At 46.9% G+C, this 24,208-nt stretch overlaps 1 protein-coding gene across 3 annotated transcripts in view; it reads left to right on the plus strand.

Annotated features, from left to right (window-relative positions):
* CACNA2D3 (calcium voltage-gated channel auxiliary subunit alpha2delta 3) overlaps window positions 1-24,208 on the plus strand; it is an 859,261-nt gene that overhangs the window by 147,548 nt on the left and 687,505 nt on the right. Inside the window, exon 1 of one of the 3 annotated variants that reach the window (XM_076008655.1) lies at window positions 5,684-6,169. The exons of the other annotated variants lie outside the window; for them this stretch is intronic. The gene's annotated coding sequence lies outside the window, so the exon portion shown is untranslated. Of the gene's footprint in view, window positions 1-5,683; window positions 6,170-24,208 lie in introns of those variants that run through there. 3 annotated transcript variants of the gene reach the window in all.

The following is a 24,208-nucleotide window of genomic DNA, read 5'->3' on the forward strand; positions in this document are numbered from 1 at the left end:
GGGTCACGGCAGTCCTCAGGCCTCAGCCATGGCTTTGTCAACCACCCTCAGGAGACACATTTCAGCATTGGCTTTCTACTCCTGCGTAACAATGGACCAGAAACCAGGTGGCTTAAAGCAGCTCCCCTTTATCATCTCCCAGGGCAGAAGTCCGGGAGGGTGCTGCGGAATTCTGTGCTCATACCGCAAGGCTGAAGTCAAGGCATCGTCTAGGCGAGCTCGTACTTGGCGGCTCTGGGGAAGGATGCTCTTCCATGCTTGCTCAGGTCATTGGCTGCCTCGGTTCCTCGCAGCTGCAGGACTGAGGTTTCCATTTCTTTGGTGGCTGTCTGCCAAGGGCATCTCCCAGCTCCTTCAGCCTGCCCTCACCCCTCCGACATAGTCTCTGTCCATCTTCAAAGCCAGCAGTAGTGCATCGAGTCCCTCTTAAGCTCAAGTCTCTCTGATTTTCCTTTTTGTCACTAGTTGGAGAAATTTCTCTGTTTTTGAGAGATTAGTTATATGCATTATTTTTATATAAAATCAGGAACAGTAAGCTACCAAGAGATGTGGGAGAGAGGCAGGAGGGCTGTATCTTATTAGCATTTTTAGAAGTAATTATTTCTAAGTGACAGTGAACTGGAATTGAGAGATGAGGGCTCAAGTCCTGATTCTGGGACCATGTGTCTGGAGAGTGGTGGGCATGTTTTCTGGGCCTTGACTTCACCACTTACAAAATTACGCAGCTGGGCTCTTGGGGTCATCTTGTTTTGCTTCTTTTTTTGTTCTTCCCTGTTCATGTGCTCTCATTCTGCCCTCCCCTGGCAGACCCTGCTAATCAACCCTCCGCTCTTCCCCACTGAGCTTGGAGACGGTCCTAGAATCCTTTTGATGTGGCCCTCCAGGAGGTCACACTAACCCACTGGACTTGGCACTGGAGATGAAACCTGTGTGTCATCCCGGCACTTGGAGGTCCCCTTTCATCCTGAAATGCTACAATTCTTTGAAATGAGAAATTATCACCTCCTTTGGCCAAATTGCAGACAGCTAGAGAAGAGCCAGTTGGCCTTTGCTTTGCTTGTCATACAGACATCTGGGGAGCAGGTTCAGTTTTCAAGCCACAAATTGAGGTGTACAGAAAAAGTCACTTTCTTTTCCTCTAATTGAACTTAATTTCTAGTTTGAGCCCCCGTTCTGCCAAGTGTTGAAATGAAATCCGAGTCAGTTCATGGTACTCTCTCTCACTCTCCCTGAGTCGTGTCCAAGTTCCAAGGACCCACGTAGAGCCAAAGCACCCTGGTGGATGGGCCTCCGGTGCTCTGCTGTCACCTGTGATGGCGTCCGTGGAGACATCCTTGCTCCCAGTTGTCTTTGATTTTATTCAGGAGAAATTAGGTTGTGCTAGCTAACAAACTTACTCCGAATCTCAGTAGCATATATGCAGACTTCTTTCTTGCCTAGGCAAGTCCTCCATGGGTTAGGTGATTCTCCAGGGCCTCTTTCATCCACATGGTGATCAGGGAGCTGGCCGTGTCCATCTTGTTTCCGTACGAAGCTTCTAGTCCCCCAGGTGGGGAAGAAAGAGCTGGAAGGCCTCTTCCAGCTGTGGCTCCTACGTGCATGGGTGGGGGTGGGACATGCAGCTCCCTACTTCCATGGGCCAGAGCCAAGCACATGGCCCTGCCCATCCCAGGCCGCTGGGAACTGTGTGTGGGGAGTGACCCTGGATGTTAGGGGGCATGGCCAGCCGCTGCCACAGTTGTCTATTCACGTGGAGTCACTTCTACGTTTTTACCTACAGTTTGCATCACCTGCCTGGCAGGCTTGACAGGTTTGCTGGCTCCATGAGCTTCGCTCAAGCTGCTTCCAGACAATGAGGGAGCTTTCTGCTCTTGCTGCACCTGCGGGGAAGCTGTGGGCTGTCAGCGGCTCTTTAGGCACCTGCGCCGACACACACATCTTCAGCGTCTAATTGTAGATGGTGGGAGGACTTGGGCTCTACTGGCTTCCCACACTGCTTTGGGAACAGAAGGTGCAAGTGAGCCCTGTTCTCAGGTTTGTTAAAGCTATGGTCAGGTTCTTTTGTTCTTTCCGCGCTCTCCGGACTTGGCCAGAGAAGGGTGGTGAGGACTCTGGGCTCCTTCCCACAGACCCTTGTCCGGAACGCGCCTGGGCCTGGCTCCTTGGCTTCCCCCGAGAACCCCTCAGCATTCCTGGCCTGGTGGACTGGCTGTCGCCAGGGGCCCTGGAGCGCACCTGTGCAGGCGAGTGGGGCTGAGTGGCTCCGACCACCTCTGACCCCCTTCCTCCAGGCGTTGCTGTCTCCGGAGCCCTGTGCCTGAGACAGTGAGAGGCTGTGCTGTGGACCCCGCGTTCTGGGTCCTGTCGTGGGCCGTGAGGACCTCCAGCCGCTCCTCTGGTGAACAGATCAAATGTCCCTCGGCTTCCTCTCTCTGGTCCGCTCTGATCCTGCGTTGCCCGTGGTAGACGTGTCCCTGGAGAATGGAGAGCAGATTTCTGTTGTTCCACACGCCCAGCACAGGCGTCGTTTGGTGAGGAGGCCTGCGGGTATGTGCAGGTCCTGGTCGTTCTTCCCCCCACCCAACTGTGCTTATTGGCTGGAGAGGAGGCCCGGATTTTCTTGTTGCTCTTGGCCGCTGGGCCCTCCTTCCTTTCCCAGCTGTCCACAAACTGGACAAGAGATGTGCTCTCCCTCTGCTTCTATCTCTCTGTCTCTCACACACCCACCTCCATCCTCTGGTCCCATTCTAGCTTCCCTGTTTCGGTTCCCACTGATTTCTGTAACCCACCAGTCGTCCAGATAACTTACGTTATTTTCTGTTCCTTCTGTTCCTCCATGTTGTGTTCAGGGTTCTCCCAGGGGCAACCTCCCCCTTTGGTGCCATTTGCGGCAAGATGAGTCCTAGGCACCGATGCCCAGGCAGTTTATTTTGGCAGCACTGTTGCCACATAGACAACAGGATTAGGGCCCGGGCCAGGGAGAGTCAGGGGTCAGATGACCTCTGGACCGGGAGGGTCTCCATCCAGAGACCATTCTCAGAATTTGGGGGATTCGTCCCCGTTTCTTAAACCTGTATTCAGTCCAGGTCAGTTACAGGTGTTTCTTTTATAAAGTGGGTGTAAGCTCCTCTTGTAAGGGTAAGCTTTGTTTTAAGGGTCAGGAAGGTTGCATCTGTGCTGAGGTGGCCTTGTCGCTAGGGCAACCAGCGTTTTTTGGTCCCTTGTCATTGAGACCGGATAATCAGGTGCATCATACTGCTGAGTGACAGATGGTGTGGGTGCCGTGAGGTGCGTGACTGGGCAGTAGCGCTGTCGTCCGTCCCATAGGTGCCACGTGTCCTTACAGTGTGCTGTGCTCTGTCTTCGTCTGCGTCAGTCCCTGGAAGGACCTTCTCTCCTCACGTAAGTATGAGACCCAGCCCGTTCTTTAAAAGATATCTTGTTTAGAGCAGTATGCATAAACGGCAGAAAACATGGGAAACATACAAATATATATTTCAATATTTCTAGAGTTGTTTCTATCTGTGTAGAAATATATTGGAAATAGAGAAATGCATGAGGTAGAAAGAGAAACCCATAACTTTGTCTCCTGGCCATAATCATTTTGACTCATTTTCTTATGGGTTCTTTTTCTTCTTTTTATTTTTTTCCAATTCTCTGCTGAGAGATCTTCTCTTGTGAGACCCTCATCCTGGAGGCCCACTTCAAGTGCAGGTCTCCTCAGACTCCTCCCGCACGTTGCTGCCAACTGAGAGGGCTGGCGTTCTCCTCAGCACCCAGTGTCGCTGTTTCTGCTCATCACTGTGTTCTGGGTCGTTGTGTTAGTCACCTATTGTCGTATCGCACGTTGCCCTAAAATATAGTGGCCTAAAACAGCAAGCACTTATTATCACACAGTTTCTGTGGGGTGGGGATCTGAGTGCAGCTTAACTGGGCCCTCTGTCCAGGCCCTCCTGCCGGCTGCAGTCTCACCTGAAAGCTCAACCAGGGGAGGACCTGCTTCCAGCCTCACTCACGTGGTTGTTGATCTGAGGCCTCGGTTCCTGTCTGCCGCCCTCAGACCTTTGCCCCGTGGCATGTCCACACAGCCGCTCACAATGTGGCAGCTGGCTCCCAGCGGAGTGAGCAAGTGAGACAGTAGGAGGGAAGCCAGGCACTTTTTGTAATCTAATCTCGGGAGTGACATGGCTTTGCCTTTGTTGTGCTTTATTCACTCTGAAGAAGTCACCAGGTCTAACCCACGCTCACGGGAAGGGGGTTGCTTGCACAAAGGCATAAGTACCGGGAGGCAGGGACCACTGGGGGCCATCCGTGAGCTGCCGACCACAGATTCGCTGATGCATGAGCCTGTACCACCCTGGGGCATCTCGGGCAGAGGCCTGCCCACCTCGTCTTTGCACCCGCCCTCCGAGGTCCCCTCAGATGATGTACCTGGTGCCTGACAGACACTCTGCAACCTGGCTTGCTGTGCCCTCTCTGAGCTGTCATAGCATGTGCCTGTGTCCCGCACCCCACTTCCACACCTTGCAGGGGCAGTCTTCTCAGACCTTTGGGTCTCAGGGCACGTGCCCCTCCCCCAGGCAGGGGTTCTAACCTCCTTTATGCCACCAACCACTTTGACAGACTAAAACTTACAGACTCCCTCTAGGAAGAAAGTATTTTCAAGTTTACAAAATGCACAGAATTATAAGGAAACCCAATTATAATAAAATACAATTATCAAAATATTAAAAACTCCAAATTTGTGACATAGTGATTTATGTGCTTCTTTGTTAACACCTTAAATAGCAAGATTCACAGCAAGCTGAATTTCAAAACAGCGGTAAAAGGGAATGCTGTTTTGAGATACTGGCAACCACTAAAATATGGTAGGAAAATATCTGATTTCCACTGGGGTTACAGTTGTAGCTTCTTCTAATACTACTTTTATTGTTTACCTTTACAATCCAAGGCATTACTAATATTCAGCAAAAGGTTAGTGAAAATCAGATGGAATTCTTTCTCAGATATCCTGAACCCCTAGTGAGGAGACCCCACCCACAGGGATGGGGGGCTGCCCACATGCTCCTCAGCCCTCTGCCTTTCTGGAACGTTCCCCCTCCTGCCACCCCGCGAGGAGGAGTGAACAGTCCGCAGGGCTCACACTGGAGAGGCGAGGCTGGCCTCGGGGGAGGAGGGCAGAGCGTGGCTGCGCAGGGGAAGGGAGACCCAGAGGGCCCGGAGGGGCAGTGCACTGCCTGGCTGGGGGAGAGGGGGAGGAGGACCTTGACGTTTTCCTCTGTGTATTTCTCCTAGATTAAGGTGGAGATTCAGGTCGTTTGTGTTCTGGCCACCCAGCTGCTGTGTCTTTAGACCTGTCTCTGGAAGAGCTGGCCCCCGAGGCGGCCGTCCTTGACTGGATTTTCCGCCCATGGCTCTGTGCGGGGACAGTCCGTGTGGACCTGGGTTGGTGAGCTACTGCCCGCCCCAGCGCCATCTGGCCTGCGCCCGTGTGCGGCTCCCGCTTTCAAACCGGGATCTGATTCTTCCTCAGCTGTTGTATTCCCCAGGCCCTGGTCCACGGTGCAGAGGTGGCACAGAAAGGCAGAGACCCAGTGCCCCCCCTGTCCTTCGGGCCGTGTCCTTGAGAGCCCAGGGCCAGGGGAGGCAGCTGCACACTGCCCTGGGGACCAAGCTGCACACTGCCCTGGGGACCAAGCCGGTGCCACTTTTACCAGCTTGTGCCCTTCCCTCACCTTCCCAGAACCCTCTGGTATTGACAGCCCAGCTACAGAGCTGACAAGAATCAAATTAGCATCCGTTAATGTACACGGACCCGGCGAAGATATCTAATTCACTGCTGTAAATGGACTTGTTTCCCCATTCCCCGAAGCTTTGCCCCTCCTTTGTGAGGCTCCCGCGGTGAGGAGATCAGCTGTGTCACTCTGATGACTCATTTACCTCCAGTTACGCGAGCGGAATGCACAAGTCCACGCCAGGGTGAGGTGCAGATTCTGACTGGCAATCGAAGGAATTGGAACTCATTGCGAGCGACACCTCCCAGCCGCCACGGCTGCCGGCCGGCTGGCAGTGGCGACCTTCACCGTGTGCGGGCCAAACAGGAGGGCCCAGCTACTATGCCTGCCCAAGCCGCGCTGCGTGACTTCCCCAGGGACCGAGGGCTTATCAGGTATGGGACCCTGACACGCTCTGTGTCTCGCTGTCCTGGTGCCATGCCCTGCCCAGAGACGACCGCGGCGTGCTGAGACTGCACTTTGCTCGCACCCTGCAGGTGGGGCTTTCGCATAGAGGCCTTGCTTGCCTGCGGCACAAGGAGGTTGGGTTTTCGGGGACTTCCTTCCCCATCCCACTGTCCTTGCCACCGGAGAGCGCCGTGCGGTGCCAGCGGCCCTGCACCCCGGGCACGGGCGTCCGAGCGCAGCTCTGGTCTCGTCCTCAAAATGGAAACTTTTCCGAGTTCTAGCATCTCGTGCGGGGAGCTGTCTCTGTCCTCCGTGAGGACGAGCGTGGGGGCCTGCGGTGGGTGGCTGGCCCAGCCCCGCACGGTCAGGGGTCTGTGACCAGGGCGTGCCCTGAGGTGTTGGTTTTGTCCAGCCTGAAGCTTCGTTTGTCCGTGAAGAAAGGTTCCCTAAACTACCTGTTACGCCCCGAGTTTTCAGGAGTCGAGGCCGGCCAGCTGGCTCCCGCGGTGAGAATTTCCAGCAGTCTCTTCAGCACAACAAGCAGGCTGCGTGAGGCCGGCTCCTCCACCGCACACTGCGTGGAGCGCTGCGCGCCCGGCTCGGGCTCGTTGCCGGTGAGCAGCGGGCAGCGCGCGGCCGCTCCTGTGCTCCATAGCGCTCGAATGCAGCGCAGGGCAGGGGCACAGGGGCGGTTAGACGCGTGAGGCGGGGCAGTCAGGGCAGGCCGCAGAGAGGAGGCGGCCAGCACGGTCTGGACCATGCCTGCCCACGCCTCACACGGTGTCCCCTCGAGCTCAGAGATGACAGGCCTGCCAGGCGCCGCCCTCTCTCAGGCCCTCAGCATCTCGCCTTTCAGTCTTCCCGTGGCTATCCCCTGCATTGTCCGTCCCTCTTGCCCTCGCCTTTCTTAGCCAACCGGGGCTCATCCTCTGGGGGCGGCTGGGGCAGCCCTTCCACCCTCAAGTTGGGATGGGGCCACCGCTAGAAACTCCCTGTGCCTGCCGCGCCTCTCTTGTCACCACGTTGAGCACGCTGCTTCCGTGCTTTCTTCCCTGACGGGGCTGTGAGTTCCCCGAGGCCATGGACTGGGCTCTCTCCTCTGTCCGTCCGTCCCGCATCGGCCTGGAGGCTGGCGTGGCCGCGGCGCTTACTGAAGACCACACGGGAATGCGTGCTGGGCGCGGCGGCTCCGAGCCAGCTGGTGCCGAGAGGAGGGTCGCAGGCGGAGACTGGCGCGTCTGGCAGTGTCTGCAGACAGTCGCCATCTGCACGGGGCACCGGGCAGTGCAGAGTGAGATGGTGCCGGAGCAGCCCCTGCCCCGGCCTGGTCTTAAGCCATGATTACGAAACAAGAGGGCATCTATGTTTTTATGCAGATTCTCACACATTTGTGACTCATAATCTTTTCCATCATGCATCTAGGTCGCCTAAAAGCATAAGGCCACCTGCCTGTGTTTTAGAGCAGGAGGGTGATGCGTGTGGGAGGCCTGGCTAACCCAGGGGGCCAGGAAGGGAGGGCAGGCCTGGCTCGGAGGAGGGAAGGTGGACCGGAGCGCATGCAAGCGTGGCGCTCTGTAATGAGGTGATTCTTCATTCTGTAAACTGCCGAGTGGGGACTACTGCGTGAGCAGACGTGTACCCATGGTGGCCATGTGGGAGCACCTCAGAGAACCCACGGAACGTCCAGTTGGTGCCATTATGTTTTATTGATGTCTTCCCTCCTCTGCAGATACTTGATAGGAATAAATGAATTCTATTTTGTTGTGTAGAATTAAAGCTGCAAATGAGGAACTCAAGCTCTTGTATTAGTGCAGAATATTAGGAGGTGAGCAGGATCTGAATCAATAGCATTTCCTGGCAGTTAAAAATGAACGTTCAGTCCCCCAGTGGGTTTTATGTGACCTTTTGACAGGAGGTCTCTACATGTTGTCCTGACATGAGTTCACACTGCTCAGCAGATAGCACAGAGTAGAAGCTTCCTCACATATGCTGCAGCAAACTAGTCACTACCTGTCTCTTAACATCAGTACTATTAAAAAGAAAGGGTTTATTGCTTAGTCTCAGCAAATCAAAGCATCACTAACCAAAGCAATGGTGACAACAAAGTATTTACTGACATAGAAAGCTTTTCATCACATCATATGTAAAAAGCACTTCATAAAATGGCATATATGATATAATTCCAATTTGTTAAAATATATGTTCCACATTGAGAGAAAATATTAGGTTGTGTCTGGGGGGGTAGTGAGGGTGGAGAGGTGGTAGAAATATTACTGAATTTTCTATTTTGAATATTTATAATTTTTTCAATGAACATTTATTAGTTTCATAACAAACCAACATAGGTATAGAGAGTTAGGCTTTGAAATTTGATAAATATAAAATCATCATGCCATTTTATATGACTAAGTTGACATGCTATTAGCCCCTCTGGATAGTGGTCATTTGTCAAATAACAAACCATTAGGTGGAAAGAACAGATGTGTCAACGTAGAGACCCTGGACACTGTGTGGACCATTCTATGGCTCTGACACCCTTACACATGGTCATACCTGCTGTGGAGATGAGGAATAGAAGCTTAAGGGTCTTCATGTTAATATGTACATTTCTAGACATCTAAAGTGATCTAGGAAAAGGAGTCACTGTACCAAGGGATGGTACTGTCTTTGTGATCCTGTAGTCACCAATCTGTGCAGGGGCCTGGGTATGCCATGGTCATTTACACCTTCATGAGCTCTCAGTGTAATGAGAAGACATTAAATAAATAGATATACAAACATATCACAAATTGTGGTAAGTGTTAGGAAAAAGAAAACAGCTTGCAACGTGAGAGAATAAAAGACATCACTATCTCTAGGAATTAGAGACATGGACATCACTATCTCTAGGAATTAGAGATCTAAAAAGATCATAAACTTTCAGTTTTGTTTTTTTTTTTTTTGTCATCAAATATAGTCATTATTAGTTGGATCACAAACCTTATCATGGTAGTTAGCAGTGTTTGTAGATTAAAGTCTGTTATCAAATGGGAAGCAATACACATAAGAAATAGGTCTTATTCCTGAGGGTGTATTTACCTTTTGATGAAGCGGTTTTGTACTTAAGAATGTGGCTTTCCATGACACTAATTTTTACCTTAAAAAACGAAAGAGAGAGATTGATTCGGGCTTTGAGCTAGCAGGACGTTGAAATGTGATTATAATTATAGGATACAATTTGCAGAATTTTAATGAGAAGTAATCTTGTCCGAAGAGAATTAGAGGAAAGGCAGAGTCATGTAGTGAAAAAGATGCCAGTTCAGTTGTCCCAAGTTCTAGGTCCCAGTCCTGTGGGGATACCGGCTATGGACAGCCCTGGGGTAAAACTCTCCCCTTTCTAGGGTCAGAATTCTTTGTCTAAATAGGAAGAAATAGACTTTACGAGTCCTCCCTCCACTGGTAGCACATGATGCTGTGCAGTGTTTTTGGTCACAGAATATAAGGTGTAAGTTGGGTTTCTGGTCATTTTATCTGAATATTAAACATGAGAACAAGATATTTAACGGGTAAATGTTTTGAGTTTAGATACTTAACAATAAGAGCAGATAAAGTGCTTTAGGAATTATTAGGAGCAAGGGAAAGAAATTGCTTTAGTGGCTTACTCTGTATAGCTGGCTTGCATTGTACAGAGTGATGTTCTGGAGAGATGATTTGATCAGTGTTATCGGAAACCAAGTAGAATGTACGTGAGCAATTCCATGACTTGGGATACATCACTGGTGAATCATACTGCAAAGCTGATAATGGCAATGTTGTTCTTGACTTTCTGACACCAGAGGGGGCTTCTATATGTAGATATATTCCCACAAGAAGAGGCTCCTGATTTTTTTTTTAGCTACTACTCCTGAGTTACATACTTATCTATGAAAAAATTTTCCTTTTAGATGGTTAAAACCTCTATTAAGTTTTATACCATATTAATCTTTTAGTTTTGACAAATATACCACAGTAACTTATAATGTTAACTTTAGGAGAAGTTAAGTGAAGGTATATTGGGATCTCTACGTCCTTTGCAACTTTTCTGTAAATCTAGAATTATTTCAAAATTTATTGAAGGAAAAATTTTATTAAAATGTATTTTAAGTTTAAGGATGATCTATAATATACCCTGAGCAGTAAACATCTCTGTCTTGATGAACAACTTCAGTGTGAGAATAAAGTGTAAGAAATTAATTCGTTTGGAGAATAAAGTGTAAGAAATTAATTCCAGTACGAGTGATACCAGTGTTTCCTAATAAAAATAGTCATCAGATTGCTGGCTGCAGTCACTTTTCTAAATCAGAATCAGAGGAAGATGTTCATTACAGACTTGTTTATAGAGTAAAAGATGTTCTAAAATAAGGACTTGGTTAAATAAATACAGCCCTTCAATGTCCTGGAATGCTATACAGCAGTAACAATGATGGCATCCAATATATTTGACATTAATAGTATTCTTGGTATGTGGAAAAGTAGATCATAAAGGAGTATAAAAATAAAATATATACCTACAGGAGGACGGGAAACATTGTGGCAAGAGAAATTGTTGTTTGTAACTTGTGGGTTCTGAATGACCCATAATTATATTTTGCTTATGTCAATTTCCTACTCTACCTGCCAGGAATATGCAGGTTTAAAAAAGAAAACTTTTTAAATAAAGATCTTGTTTAATAAAGAAAAAAAATAAAAGTCAGTACCCCCATGATCACCACACAAATTTAAAAAGCAGTTACAGGAATGATTGATATCCCTTTTCTTGGACCAACAATTAAAATGTCATGTTCATATGTAAACATTACCTGAATTTTGTCCCTTAAAAATAACCCTTAAGGTTCCTTTTTCTTGAAACACATTTTTTTGCCTGTTCCTTTGATTTCCATTCTTATTGCTGAAAGCTCAAATCACAGTTCATCAGAACTTCCTGTCATTTTTGCCATTGACGGAATCTGTAATCTTTTAAAAGAGAAGGTAAATGTTAGTTACTGTGGACTAGGAAGAAGGTGTCTCTCCCCACTGGCACAGAACTTGGCTGGAGCAGTTGGTTTTCACAACTTTTATTTCCAGTGTAAGTTGTCTACTTGGTGTGGTTTAGTGGCAGGCTTCTGATGCTCCCTAAAACTCAAACAGTAATCTGTCCCTGGAGCAGGGGATGTTTGGTGGAGTTAGTTACTCTAGGGAATAGGAATACTGAACAGATTCATGATGATGTCTAGGAAAGGAGCATTTACATTCATTCATTCATTCATTCATGCAACTATTGAGTAAATTCCTGTTATGTGCAGGACATTGTACTAAAAATTGTAGAACATGGCATTTATAATCTGGGAAGGGAGATAACATACAGATAATTAATGAAAGAGGGTGACCAAAAAGAAATAAAGTTAAAAAAAACATTAGTTTGATGGAGAGTCCACAACCCTCACGTGTATAGTCAATTGATTTTCAACAAGTGTGCCAAGACCATTCAGTGGGGGAAAGAATTGTCATTTCAACAAACAGGATAGCCACATGCAAAAAATGAAATTGGACCCTTACTTCACACCATACACAAAAAGGAACTCGAAAACCTAAATGTTAGATGAAAGATATAAAAGCTAAAACCATAAAACTCTTAGAAGAAAACATAGATGTAAATCTTCATGACCTTGGACTTGGCAATCGATTCTTAGATATAATAGCAAAAGCATGAGCAACAAAACTAGAAAAATAGGTAAATCGGACTTCATCAAAATTAAAACTTTATGCTTCAAAGGATATCATCAAGAAAGTGAAAGGCAACTGACAGAATGGGAGAAAATATTTTGTTAATCGTATATTTGATAAAGGACTTATATCTAGAATATATAAAGAACTCTTACAACTCAATAATGAAAAGACAGATATAATTAAACGTTTTCAAAGGATCTGAATAAACATTTCTCCAAAGAAGATATATAAATGGCCAATAAGCACATGAAAAGAAGCTTGAAATAATTTGTCATCAGGGAGATGTAAATTAAAACCACAATGAGATGCCACTTCTCACCTGCTAGGATGACTATAACAAAACAGATAATAACGGAGAATGTGGAGAATCAGATCCCTTCTGTATAGTTGGTGGGAATGTAAAATGGTGCAGCTGCTGTGGGAAACAGTGTGATAGTTCTGCAAAGAGTTGAACATAGAGTCACCATATGACCCAGCAATTTCACTCCTAGGGTTATACCTCCTCAAACTGGGGAGGAGACTTAAGCAGCAGTGTTGGGCTACTGGCACACGGTGTTCACCGCAGCGTTATTCACAATAGCCAAAGATGGAAACAGTCAAATGTCCATCAGCAGATGAATGAGTAATCGAAATGTGGTAGATACATACAATGGACATACTATAACATATGACATAACTATAACATACAACATAGTAGAAAATCTTCAACCTTAAAAGGGAATAAAATTTTGACACATGTTACAACATGGATAAGCCTTGAAAACATTATGCAGAGTGAAATAAGTCAGACACAGAAAGAAGGACCGAGACTGTATGATTCCACTTATACGAAGTATCTAGAATAGGCAAATGCATAGAGACAGAAAGTAGAACAGAGGTTACCAGATGCTGGATGAAGGGGTGAATGGGATGTTATTGTTTAATGGGGACAGAGTTTCAGTTTGGAAAGATCTTCAAAGAAGTTGTGAAAATGAATAGGGGTGACAGTCATACAACATGGTGAATTTGCCACTGAATCGTATGTTTAAAAATGGCTCAAACAGAAAGTTCTATGTTATATATTTTACCATTATATATATAAAAAAAACCGATGAAGTCCTCTCTTAAATAAGACAAGGATGAGAAGAAACTTGTATTTCCCAAGACAAAATTTTGACTCAGATTCTCTCACTTTACTCAGTGGGTTTAATCTATGATATTTTCTAACCAACAAATGAGCTGCTGATATTATTGTGTTAATATTAAAATTTTTAAAGTCCCCCTCCACTCCAAATACATTACTTTGCAACAAATGGGGCTGGAAAAACCAGACTTTCATGAACCCCAACCTTCACATCTTATACAAAAATCAAACCAAAATGGATCATAGACCTAAATGTAAAATGTATTATAAAACCAAAAACTTCTAGAAGGAAACATAGGAGAAAATCTTTGTGACAGTGTATTAGGCACAAAGGCCTTAGACAAGACACCAAAAGCATGATTCACAAGAAAATAGGAATAAATTGGGATTCATCAAAATTTAAAACTTTTGCTCTTTGAAAGACATTGAAATGAAATGACATACCATAAGCTGGGAGAAAATATTTGCTATGTCTATGTCACAGGACTTGTATCTAGACTATACAAGAACTTTCAAAACTCAAGAATAAGAAAATAAAGAACCCAATAAAATTGGGCAAGATTTTGAACAGGCATTTCACCAGGGAAGATATATGAACGGCAAATATGCATGTGAAAAGGTGCTTAACATCATTAGCCATTAGGGAAATGCAAGTTAACACTGCAGTGAGACATTTCTTTACACCTATGAGAATGGCTAAAATCCCTGCCCCCCCTGCAAAAACAAACAAACAAAAAAACCAAATAACAACAAAAAAACAAAAAAATCATCCAGGCAAGGTGGCTCAGGCCTATAATCCTAGCACTCTGGGAAGCCAAGGCCAGAGGATCCCTTGAGGTCAGCAGTTGGAAACTAGCCTGAGCAAGAGTGAGACCTTGTCTCTATTAAAATGGTGGCTCATGCCTGTAGTCCCAGTTCCTCAGGAAGCTGAGGCAGGAGGATCACCTGAGCCCAGGAGTTTGAGGTTACTATGAGCTGTGTTGATACCATGGCACTCTAGTCAGGGCGAAAGAGTGAGACTCTGCCTTAAAAACAAAACAAAACAAAACAAAACAAAAAAACTAAACTAAAAAACCAAACCCTGACAATACCAAATGGTGAGGATACAGAGCACACGGAACTATCATATATTGCTGGTGGGACTGTGAAATGATGTAACAGCTTTGGAAAAGAATTTGGCAGTTTCTTGTAAGTTAAGCATGTACTTGCCATATGATGCAGATGTTCCACACCTGGGTATTTACTCAAGAAATATGAAAACTTATGCTGTTAAAAATACCTGCAGCTGAATGGTCATAGCAGCTTTATTCATAATAGCCAAAACTAAGAACAAACACCTAATGTCCTTGAGCAGGTGAATAGACAAACTACAGTATATCCATGCAGTGGATACTATTCAGTAATAAAAAAGAACAAGCTAATGGCATATGCAACAACACAAATGAATCTCAAATGCATCATACCAAGTGAAAGCAGCCAGGCTCAAAAAGCTACGTATGTTTTTTATCTGCATGGCATTCTGGGGTAGGCAAATGTGTAGGGGTGGAGAGCAGACCTGTGGTTGCCAGAGTTGGAGCTGGAGTTGGACTGATTACAAAGAGGAGTTGCAGCTTGAGGAATTTTCTGGGGTGATGGGCCTGTTCCGCATCTTGATGGTGGCAGTGGTTGTGCAACTCTGTGCATTTATCAAAGCATACACAATTATACACCTGAAAGAGTACATGCCTAAAATAAATTTAAATGCCAGCTTGGGGTGAGGGAAGGCCAAGCAAACATTTTCCCTAAAAAGGAGGGGGAGGAGGAGAAATTTTAATTTTAGAAATGAGATGTTTTAAAGACTTATCTACATTGTTATAAACTGACCCCATAATTTGAAAGCAGTGTGAAATGGCAGAATAAGGAAGCTGGGTTTGTGAACTTACTAACAAAGGTAACCCTGTTAGTCACCAGGACTTTGGGAATTGACGAAAAACTAAAACAACAGCCTGCCGCACATTGATGATCTCTGCGACCCTATGCTTTGATTTTAGATACCATCTCTTTGGGGCAGATTTGCACTTAGCCCTGCCCAAGGATTGATGAAGTGTTTCTGCAGCCTTCCAAAGGAACCCTGGGTAATAAACGGGTTTGTAGCAAGACGTTTTGTGAGAGCAGAGTCAATTTAGCCCCTGTAGGGACGATGAGAAGACTGTGCTCTTGCCTGGAGCTGCTCTCCTGTCCCCAGCCCTCTGCTTGCCCCTCTCCGGTGAGTTGTTGCTCATCCTTGGGTGCCATTCGCTGATGCAGCCACATGGGAGGAGAGGGGGAGAGAGCAGGCGAGGGAAAACGCCAGAAGAAACTTTGCCTTTGTGCATGACGGTGGTGTGAGGAGTGCACAGACTTGTTCCCCATGCTTTGCACTAAGTCCTGTGATCCAATCTAAAAAACAGCACAAAGGTGGTAATACAGGCTTTGTCATTTTAAACCTTTTCTGTTATCCCAGTTCCTTTCCCTAAACCAAATGCAGCCGGCGGACAGAGCTGCAGATTGCCTGGGCTGCAGGAACAAGGAAGGCAGCGGGTCGCTGTGAAGCGTGGAGATCATTAGTGCTTGTCACGTGGCTGGTGGCCTCAGCAGTCTTCTCTTGATGTAGAGAAGTCGGGGGCTTGAAATGTCAGGAGGGAGCCTGTGGCTTTTTCTTCTGCTTTGGGTGAGAGCTGCACCAGATCATTGCCTTGCTTCCACTTCTTTCCCTGTTCATCTGCCTATTCGTTCTCACGCATCTATTCACTCTGCAAGTCTTTTGGAAAGACGAATACATTTTGTGCCTGGTGGAGTGCTGTGTGCATTATAAACGAAAATGAGACACAGCATGAGGCACACCTTAAGAGAAGACTTACAGAGAAGGGTCGATTAGAAAACCCTGGGAGAGTGGGAAGAGTTGGGGTCCCAAGGGTGCATGGTGGTAGGGGTGCGCTCCTCCAGGCGGGGGGTTCCTTCCTGTGAAGGAAGAGGGCAGACCTGATAAGCAGCAGACAGGTAGGTGATGGGATAGTGTGTGGCGTGGAGCATTCCAGGTGCTGTGAACTCTGTGGGGTTTCCCTCCCCAAGTTCAAGGAATGACTGGGCTCCGACAGAAGGAGGGGTCCAGGTGGCTGGACACGAGGATGTGCTGAGTGGGATGCCGGTTGAGGGGAGGTTGGCGCGGTTCAGGTGGACGCTGAATGGAGTGAGGACTGGACGTGGCAAGGCTGGGGTGACCTTGGGATGGGGCCTGGGCATTGGGGTAGAGAGATGGGTGTGAATTGGACTTGGCAGTCAGCATGGTTAGAAGTCAATAAATTTCCGTGAGATCCAGGGTGGAGAACAAACCAGACCATTTCCAGAAGACGGCTTTTGCTCTCTGGCTCTCTCTCCTCTTCCTTTTCTCTCTTCCTAGCCACCCTGGCACGTTGGTTTTGTAGGAAGGTGCAGTTGGGCTTGTTGCTTTCTCATTTTTGAGAAAAAAATCACATAGACCCAGGTTTGTTGGAGAGGGAATCTTACTAATGTAAGATGAATGAGTTTGGCCACAAAGAGTTCTGCATTTCCCAGGATAACATTTGTCTTTATTTTAAATCATCAAAACAGCATTTAAGTGAGAACAGGGATCCATGCATGCTTTTATTCACTGTGTTTTCCAATTGCTCACATTATCCTCTAATAACGGGATGTGTGCACGATATGATATAGAGGCCACTGGGCTGCAGAGCAGTCATTAGCTTTCCCTCAAAAATAAAAAGAGAGGCTGCCATTTGAATAATGATCCCTGGCTGTTTTCTTTGTACACGGGCCATTTCCTTAATTAGGTTTCAAGCTTCATCTCTCTTGTTTTTAACTAAAAAGCCAACTGAGAGAGAGAGACAAATTGTATTGTGGGGAAGAAGGAGAGAAATCTGTTCCATGTGCAGTAAGGGGCAAGTGAATAAAATGGGGGGGTCTTGGACACCCTGATGTTCAAGCCACGCACAGCGGAGCCGGCTGGTGTCTGGGATGAGCTCAGATCTCTGGAGGTCGGGGACCTCTCTGCACACTCCAGGGAATGCCTCCTCCACCGCCTATGTAGAGTTTTTGGCCCAGGTTCTAGAGTGTGTTTCTAGGGTCACCCTTTTCTTCACTTTACTTTGAAATGACCTTGGCGCCTATCTGTTAAAGACACAGGCTTAGGAGTCAGGCAGTCTGGGTTCCAAGCCCGCCCTGTGAGCCAGCTCCGTGGCCTTGGCAAACCGGGGCTCCTCGCAGCCCTGTGCCGACGTGGAGGTGATGATGCAGCCACTCCACGGGGTTGCGTGAGAGTGGACGGCTTCGTTTCTATGTGAAGGACTTGGAACACTGCTGGGACAGGGGAGGCTGCAGCCGCCCGTTACTGCTGCTACTATTCGCCCCTGAGGGAGAGTCGTGCTGGGGAGTGCAGATGCAGTGTTTTTGTTTTATAACCCCCTGCGTTGTCAGGGAAAGTGAGTCGGCATGTTGGAGCCATAAATTATGGGGAACATTGACAGCTCATTTATTTTCCCCCACAATGTCATGTTTTCTCACCTGTTGTTTTTAAGTTCTGAGCCCCCAAGATCCTGAAGATGGTTTCATATTTGGAGTCTGCTGAACATGGTGGGAAATAACTTTGAATTTAGACCTTGCTTCATAACCGCTTTACTTGCTAAAATTAGGGTGCTTTGTGTTTTAATGTTGCATAATTCTCAAACAAACAGCCAGCCCACCTTGGCGGGGACTGCCCCTCCTCGTCCCTCCCCAGCTGCCCGGCGCAGGGAGGATATGGAGATGGAGCCCACACTTTCCTCCTAAACTCAAACCGTGGTCTCGGGGCCCACAGTATCAGTGTTCCCCTGAACTTGTTAGAAATGCCAAATGCCCTCTCCTACCCCAGATCTGAATCAGAATCTGCATTTAACAACACCCTCAAGAGATTCAAAGGCATAGTGAGATATGTCAGGCTCTATGATAACTCACTAACTCTTTGGGAAGATGAACCAATAAGCCAGAGGGTAAATGCCAGTGAGGCAGACCAAAGTCTGTCCAGGGGAGGAGAGGGCTTCCTACAGCCAGTGCCCCTAGCTCTGCGTGTTGATGGAGGAGTAGGAGTTGGTTGGGACGAGGGAAGAGTGAGGGCAAATAGAGAGAAGGAGACTTCTAAAAGAAAAAGTTGGATATGCAAAGCCAATGACAGCAAAATAATCTGACCTCCTTATACTATTCTCAACTTGGAATTTATGGTTTCCTGGCTCCTCTCCAGCACTCACACAGGGCATGTGCTGGGCTGTGTGAAATATTTTTTGAACAATGCAGAAGTGCCTTTTTTCTAAAACTCTGATATGTGAATGCAGACACATAAAATGGACAAGGGAGAGAGAATGAATTGCAATGAATTTTGCAATGAATTTACTTAACATTCAGATAAATTCCTTGGGAACAGAAGGAAAGGGTCTGGATCCAGACTGCCATTTGTAAGAAGAAACGTGGGCCAGTCTGTCACCTCTGGGAGTCTGAGTCTTTGTTTTGTGACTTGTAACTTTTGATACTTCACTGGCTTGTTGGGAAAACTTGGTTGGTTTGTAATGAGAGCCGTGAAATTCATACTTCTTGACCTTCAGATATGTGGTTCCATATTTTTAAAAATCAGTGCTAGAAAGCCTAACTGCAGCAGAACCGGCGGGGAGGAGGGTGCAGGCCACACGCCTCAGTCCCGGCCGGGCTGTGTGTGGCAGTGCTGCAGCTCCCCAGGACGGCCGGCCGCGCCCCGCTGCTGTCCACTGCTGCCCGCTGCTGCAAGCAGGGTGGTGGCCCTCACGTCCAGGTGCCTCTTCAGCTGCAGGTGCAGCACGTTCAAAAGTTAATTTTCACTTTCAGTTTTTGGTTGATATTCCAATTTTTTCCTTTTGCTTTCCTTTTTTTCTAGTTAACCTTTTGTAGCCCGCCACTGTGTTTAATGAAAGATGAATGGATTAAAGGAAACATGGTGATAGCGGGGAAATGGAACAGCCGAAAAAGCATTCAATTAATGAGAGAGATCATGGAACACAAAACGAATGCAAGAAAAGGCAGATAAATTCAGGGCTCGTTTATTAAGTACAATTCACCTTGAATTCAGAAAAGGGAGCTTTTTCAGTAAAGGATTAGTGACAAGATTTTAAAAGAGTCACCCAGGGAAAAAGGATTAACAAAAGGAGACATTATAGAATGAAATAGAAGTGAATTAACAAATTGATTTTCTGTAAGGTTAGAAGATGCAAGATGTATTTGGAAGATAAATATTTGGTAATTGAAACCTGTAAGTGTTTTGTTGCTGGTTTTCACCCAGTGAATCCGTGCCTGTGCAGTGAAAATCTCATGGCTGTGAACATCGGATGGTGTCAACCCTACAAAAAGGCAGCCCAGCCTCTTTCTGTCTCTGCATTTGTCACTCAGCCACATTTTTCCTACTTTGGTAATTCAAGGGATTTTTCCTCTAATCAAAGAGGTTACTTTTAAAGTTAATGAGAATAATTTGGAACCAGAAGCTAAAATCATTTTTTTTAAAACAAGGGAAGTTCTTTCTTTTAATAAGAGCCTTATGTTAGATTTTTGTTCATTTCACCTTTTACCTTCCTGCACTTCACCTGAATTCCATGAAAGCCTTTCTTCTGGGTACAGAAGAGTGTCCTGGGACTCATCTTGTCTGCCACAGCAGAACGTGGCAGCTGACCTGATGCAGGCTGCATAGGCTGCGATGCTGCGTCACCCGGTGGTGGACTTGATGAAGGCAGTGCCCCGGGCAGCCCTGGCACGGCTGCTCCCTGAAATAGCTCTTGCCTGCGTCCTGCTATCCGGCCCTGTCAGAGAATGTTGGCTTGCGTCCTGTGACTCTTTAATTTACAAATGATTATTGATTTTCTTCGCTTTCAGGAATTAGGGTGCCCTGCTGAACAGAGGGGGTGGGGCTTGTTAGCCCCAACTTAATTCTGATCCCTCCCACTGTTATTTTGTATTCATGCCTCTTTCTTCTTTCTTTCCATTAATATGGAAAATGGATATATGGTGATGTGTTTGGCTTTGGACTATGCTGCTCTCTGGGTATGATCGATAATGTCATTGTTACCAATTTTTATTTTTGATGGTCCCTTGGGTAAATGGGTCTCTTTAAAATAAGTTGTAATTATTAACATTCAGGAATAAGAGAAAAAACATATTTAACAAACATATGTACATAATTTTAATAGGAGACTATTTAATATTATTAATATTAAAGTTGCAAAGGTACTGTGTTTATTAGTTAGGGTTTTCCAAAGAAAATTTGGTCATTCTACCCATTGATAAAGTCCATAATTTCCTGTATTTGTTCTGGTTTTCCTTGTTTCCTGCCCTACGACATGAAACACGGCACGCACACAAGCACACATGGACACACACACTCACACTTGTTCTAGATTTCTCTGGGGGGCGTAGGGGAGAAAGAGAGTAGATGATTCCCTTGGAACTGTGTTGCTTTTGTATCAACCAGGTTTTAGAAAAGATGAATCGCAGGACTCAAGCAGACACATGTCTCCCACCTGACTGTTCAAGATTCCTTTTATGTAGATTTGATGTACATTACAGAATATATAATTTAAAGGAAAGAAAAAACATACTTCTCTGAAATTGAACTACAGAAGCCTATGCAACAAATATGCAGGCAACTTGAAACAGTTCTTGTCTCACTTTGTCCCTTTTTTTGATTCCCCATCTAGGATCTACAAGTTGGCATTGGCATCTTAATAGCACCAAGTTCAGAGTCACTGAAAACCCTTACTATCATATTCAGTTTTATACCAAAGCTGGATACTTGAACAACATATTCTCTTCTCACTGGCAAACTCTTTCAGTCAAGGCCTCAAGCCTTACCGTTTCTCCACCAGAATAGTTCCAGTATCTCTCAGGTGCATTGAAGTTGACGTGCAGCCTATGGGGTGTTAAGTCTCTATGTGAGAGCTACTAATGGGGATTTGGACATGGCTGGTGTAGCTCAAGAGTCGCAGTAAAAACATCTTTTGTTTTGGAGAGGACTTTCCATTTTATCTTTCAGGTGTTTAGGAAGGAGATGTTTTCCAGCTGACTGTGTTTCTCAGAACGTGACTGAGCTCGCATGGAAGAATTTGGAGGGGTCCCAAGCACAAAACGGAAAGAGCACTTGGTGGACCTTCTTGTTCTTGATCTTGGCAGCGCCTCTGCACCTGAGCATGCACGCCCCTCCACATGCACCCGCCTGTCCCCAGTGATTGCCTGTGAAAAATTTTAGATATCCAGAGTGAGATGGCCTTTCCCAAAGTCTGATTAGATATGAGGAAACCATACCCATGTCCCAGTGAGCATCGAGATGTGCTGACCTTGATAGCTGCTCTCTGTGACCTCACCCTCTCTGGTCTGTCTCCTCCTTCATCACTTCCCTTCTCCTCCTCCTCCTCCATCCAGTTGTTCATAGAGGCATCTGCTTGGGGATTGGTCCTGGGACACGTCTTCTCTCCTGCCCTGCTCTCGGCTCCTCCTGTCGCCACCTGCCCTCTGTGCTGTGGGCTAACTGGTCGATTCGGCGCGTCTTTCCTCCAGGGCTCCCTAGTGTCAGGTGTGGGCACGTGCCGTTCCCGTGCCCTGCCGTGTCTTCCCTTTGGACTTCCCCATACCTCTCAACTCACCCCTTCAGTCTCTGTGGTGACAGCAATCCCTCGGAGAGGCCTTTTCTCCCCATCTACCGTGGGTCTCCGTTGCTGGAGCCACAGCACTCAGTGCCGTGTGTCAGGTGCTTGATGAAACGTGTGTTCTGGGCTTTGTTTGGCTAGTGTCTCCCTGGTGGGCTCTAAGCTCTGCTGGATGGAGAGCGCACTGGTTTTGCTCTCTGGAGTAGCCCCGGCCCCAGCACAGTATCTGGCTCGAAGCAGGCGCTTAGTATTTATCGAGTAAGGCAGTCAGTGGTTGGCTTGATTTCATAGTCTTTCCTTACAATCTCAGGGCTTTGTCAAAAGTAATGATTTCCTTCTAATTGTGCTTGATTTTCAGGGGATGCTGTTTGTTTACTGAGAAAAAATTAATTCAGAAGAGTTCCTTGTTCTACTGAATAAGTACACGTGTGAAACCCCGCACGGGCCGTCTTCCAAAGCCTACTTTTCACGGCAGAGTGTGTTCCTGTATGTGCGCTGTGCTGTGAAGTGTATTGCTGTGGTCTCTGCCGTTTGGTGGCCCTTCTGAAGTTTCAAAGCGTGGTACCCACGTCTAGGATGTTAGCACTGCAAGGCTCAGTTTTCTCACCTGTCAAGATAGTGTCTGTCTCTAGAGATTTGGTGAGAAGGCGCTGAGACCTGGCTCATAGACGTGCCAAGCTGTTATCAGCTGCTGATGTGATTGAGTAGGTGATTGATTTGGCGCACATCTGCCACCAGCCTCATTAGTGACTTCTTGTTCTCTGCTCTAGGAATCGTGTTCTTTTTCCTGCCATTCATTGGTTCTCACCATAAGAACTCATTTGAGGGACAGTTTCTCTAAGCAACCTGCTTGTCTCTGGAGATTTCTTGAATCCTGTGCCCATGCAGTGCACCTGTTTTCGGACCTGCCTGCTCTATGCCGGCGGGGGCTGCCAGTGAGGGGCAGCCACGTGGCGGTGTGCGGGACCAGCAGCCGATGCTGCCCTGGCCGCAGTGACGCGTGGACCACGCGCTGCAGAGGAGGCAGCACCTGGTCGGGCGGGGCCGTGGTCGGACTGGAGCTGGGGGCCGTGGTCAGAAGATGCAGGCTCCAGGTTGGAAGAGGAACAGAAACAAACAGGGGAATGTGTGGGGAGGCCAAACAAGGGAGGGCTAGGTGTCTGTAGTCCATGTCATATGAGGGCACATGGGGAAGAACTGGGGATATATTTAGCCTGAATAAAAGGTAGCGTGGGTGGTAGAGGGTGCCAAGTACTGCTTTAAGCACTTTACACAGAGAAAGTCATTCGCTCTTCATGGCAACCCCATAAGGTAGTTGTTATTATCACCCCCATTGTTCGGTGAGGAAGCTGAGGCAGAGGATGTCTGCAGTACCTTCTCCAAGGACCCATGGAGGGGGAATAGGAGAGTTGGGGCTCCTGTTCAGGCTGTCTGTGCTCCAAGCCCCTGTGCCAGCTGACCTCCCCATCACTCTCTTAAAATATTTCAAAGCAGGACGGGACTTGGTGTGTATAACCTGTTGGTCCGTATCACTGGGCTCTAGGGGCAGATACCACAGAGAGGCAGAGGAGTTCAAGGTGAGAATGCTCTGTGCTCCCGGCAGTGGGAGGGATCGCCGAGCAGGGCTGCCTAGAAGAGCTCTCCCTAGAAGAGCCCAGGGGCCTCTTGGTTGAGATGCCTTGGACAGAATTTCAGCTTGTGGAGGGATTCTGGGCTTTGGAGCCACCAGGGTTTGTGTTCTTTGCATTCAGTATGGAAAATGATTCCCTAACCCAGGTTCTCAACTCTGTCCTCTTGATGTATTTGGCCAGATAACTGGACGCTGCGGGAGGTGTCATGTGCTTCATATGTTTAGAGCATCCCGACCTATGTCCACTAGATCCAGTAGCCACTTCCTTTCTTCCCTCCAGCTGTGAAACCAAAAATGTCTCTGAACATTGCCAAGTGTCCCTGCAGGACAACATGGTCTGTGGTTGAGAACTGCTGATCTAAATGCACCTCCTTCTCCCGTGAAAAGCCTGTATGTTGTCCTGGCTATGCTCACCCCCTGGGGCTCAGCATGTTTGTGTGATGGCCCCTGGCCTGTGGGACCCTTGACTGCCCTCCTTATTTATTTTGGTAGTCTGAAGGATGAAGTATTTTGTGCTTAAGCTTCCTGGGGAAGTAATTTGAAGGTAGATCATATTGGCATGTAATAGAATGATCTCACTTTATAAAGAAACAATTACATTTATAATCTTATATTAAAAAGAAGATCTGTGAAGATAGAAACCAAGGAACCATACTGTGGTTTTGGGGGAAAGTAGGATGGAAGGTTTGTGTTTTCTTTCTATTTGATTAGATCTAGTATCTGATTATTTTCCCTGTGGTGAGCACATTTTGCTTTACTGTTAAGAAAACAGTCTTGCTTTACCTTCGAATGTTTTAGGAGAGTTATTAGGGGTGGTCAGGACATCAGCTCTGGAAGCAGCCTGGCTGGATTTGAATCCCATCCG

The sequence above is a fragment of the Microcebus murinus genome, chromosome 1 (assembly GCF_040939455.1).
Source record: "Microcebus murinus isolate Inina chromosome 1, M.murinus_Inina_mat1.0, whole genome shotgun sequence".
NCBI lineage: Eukaryota > Metazoa > Chordata > Mammalia > Primates > Cheirogaleidae > Microcebus > Microcebus murinus.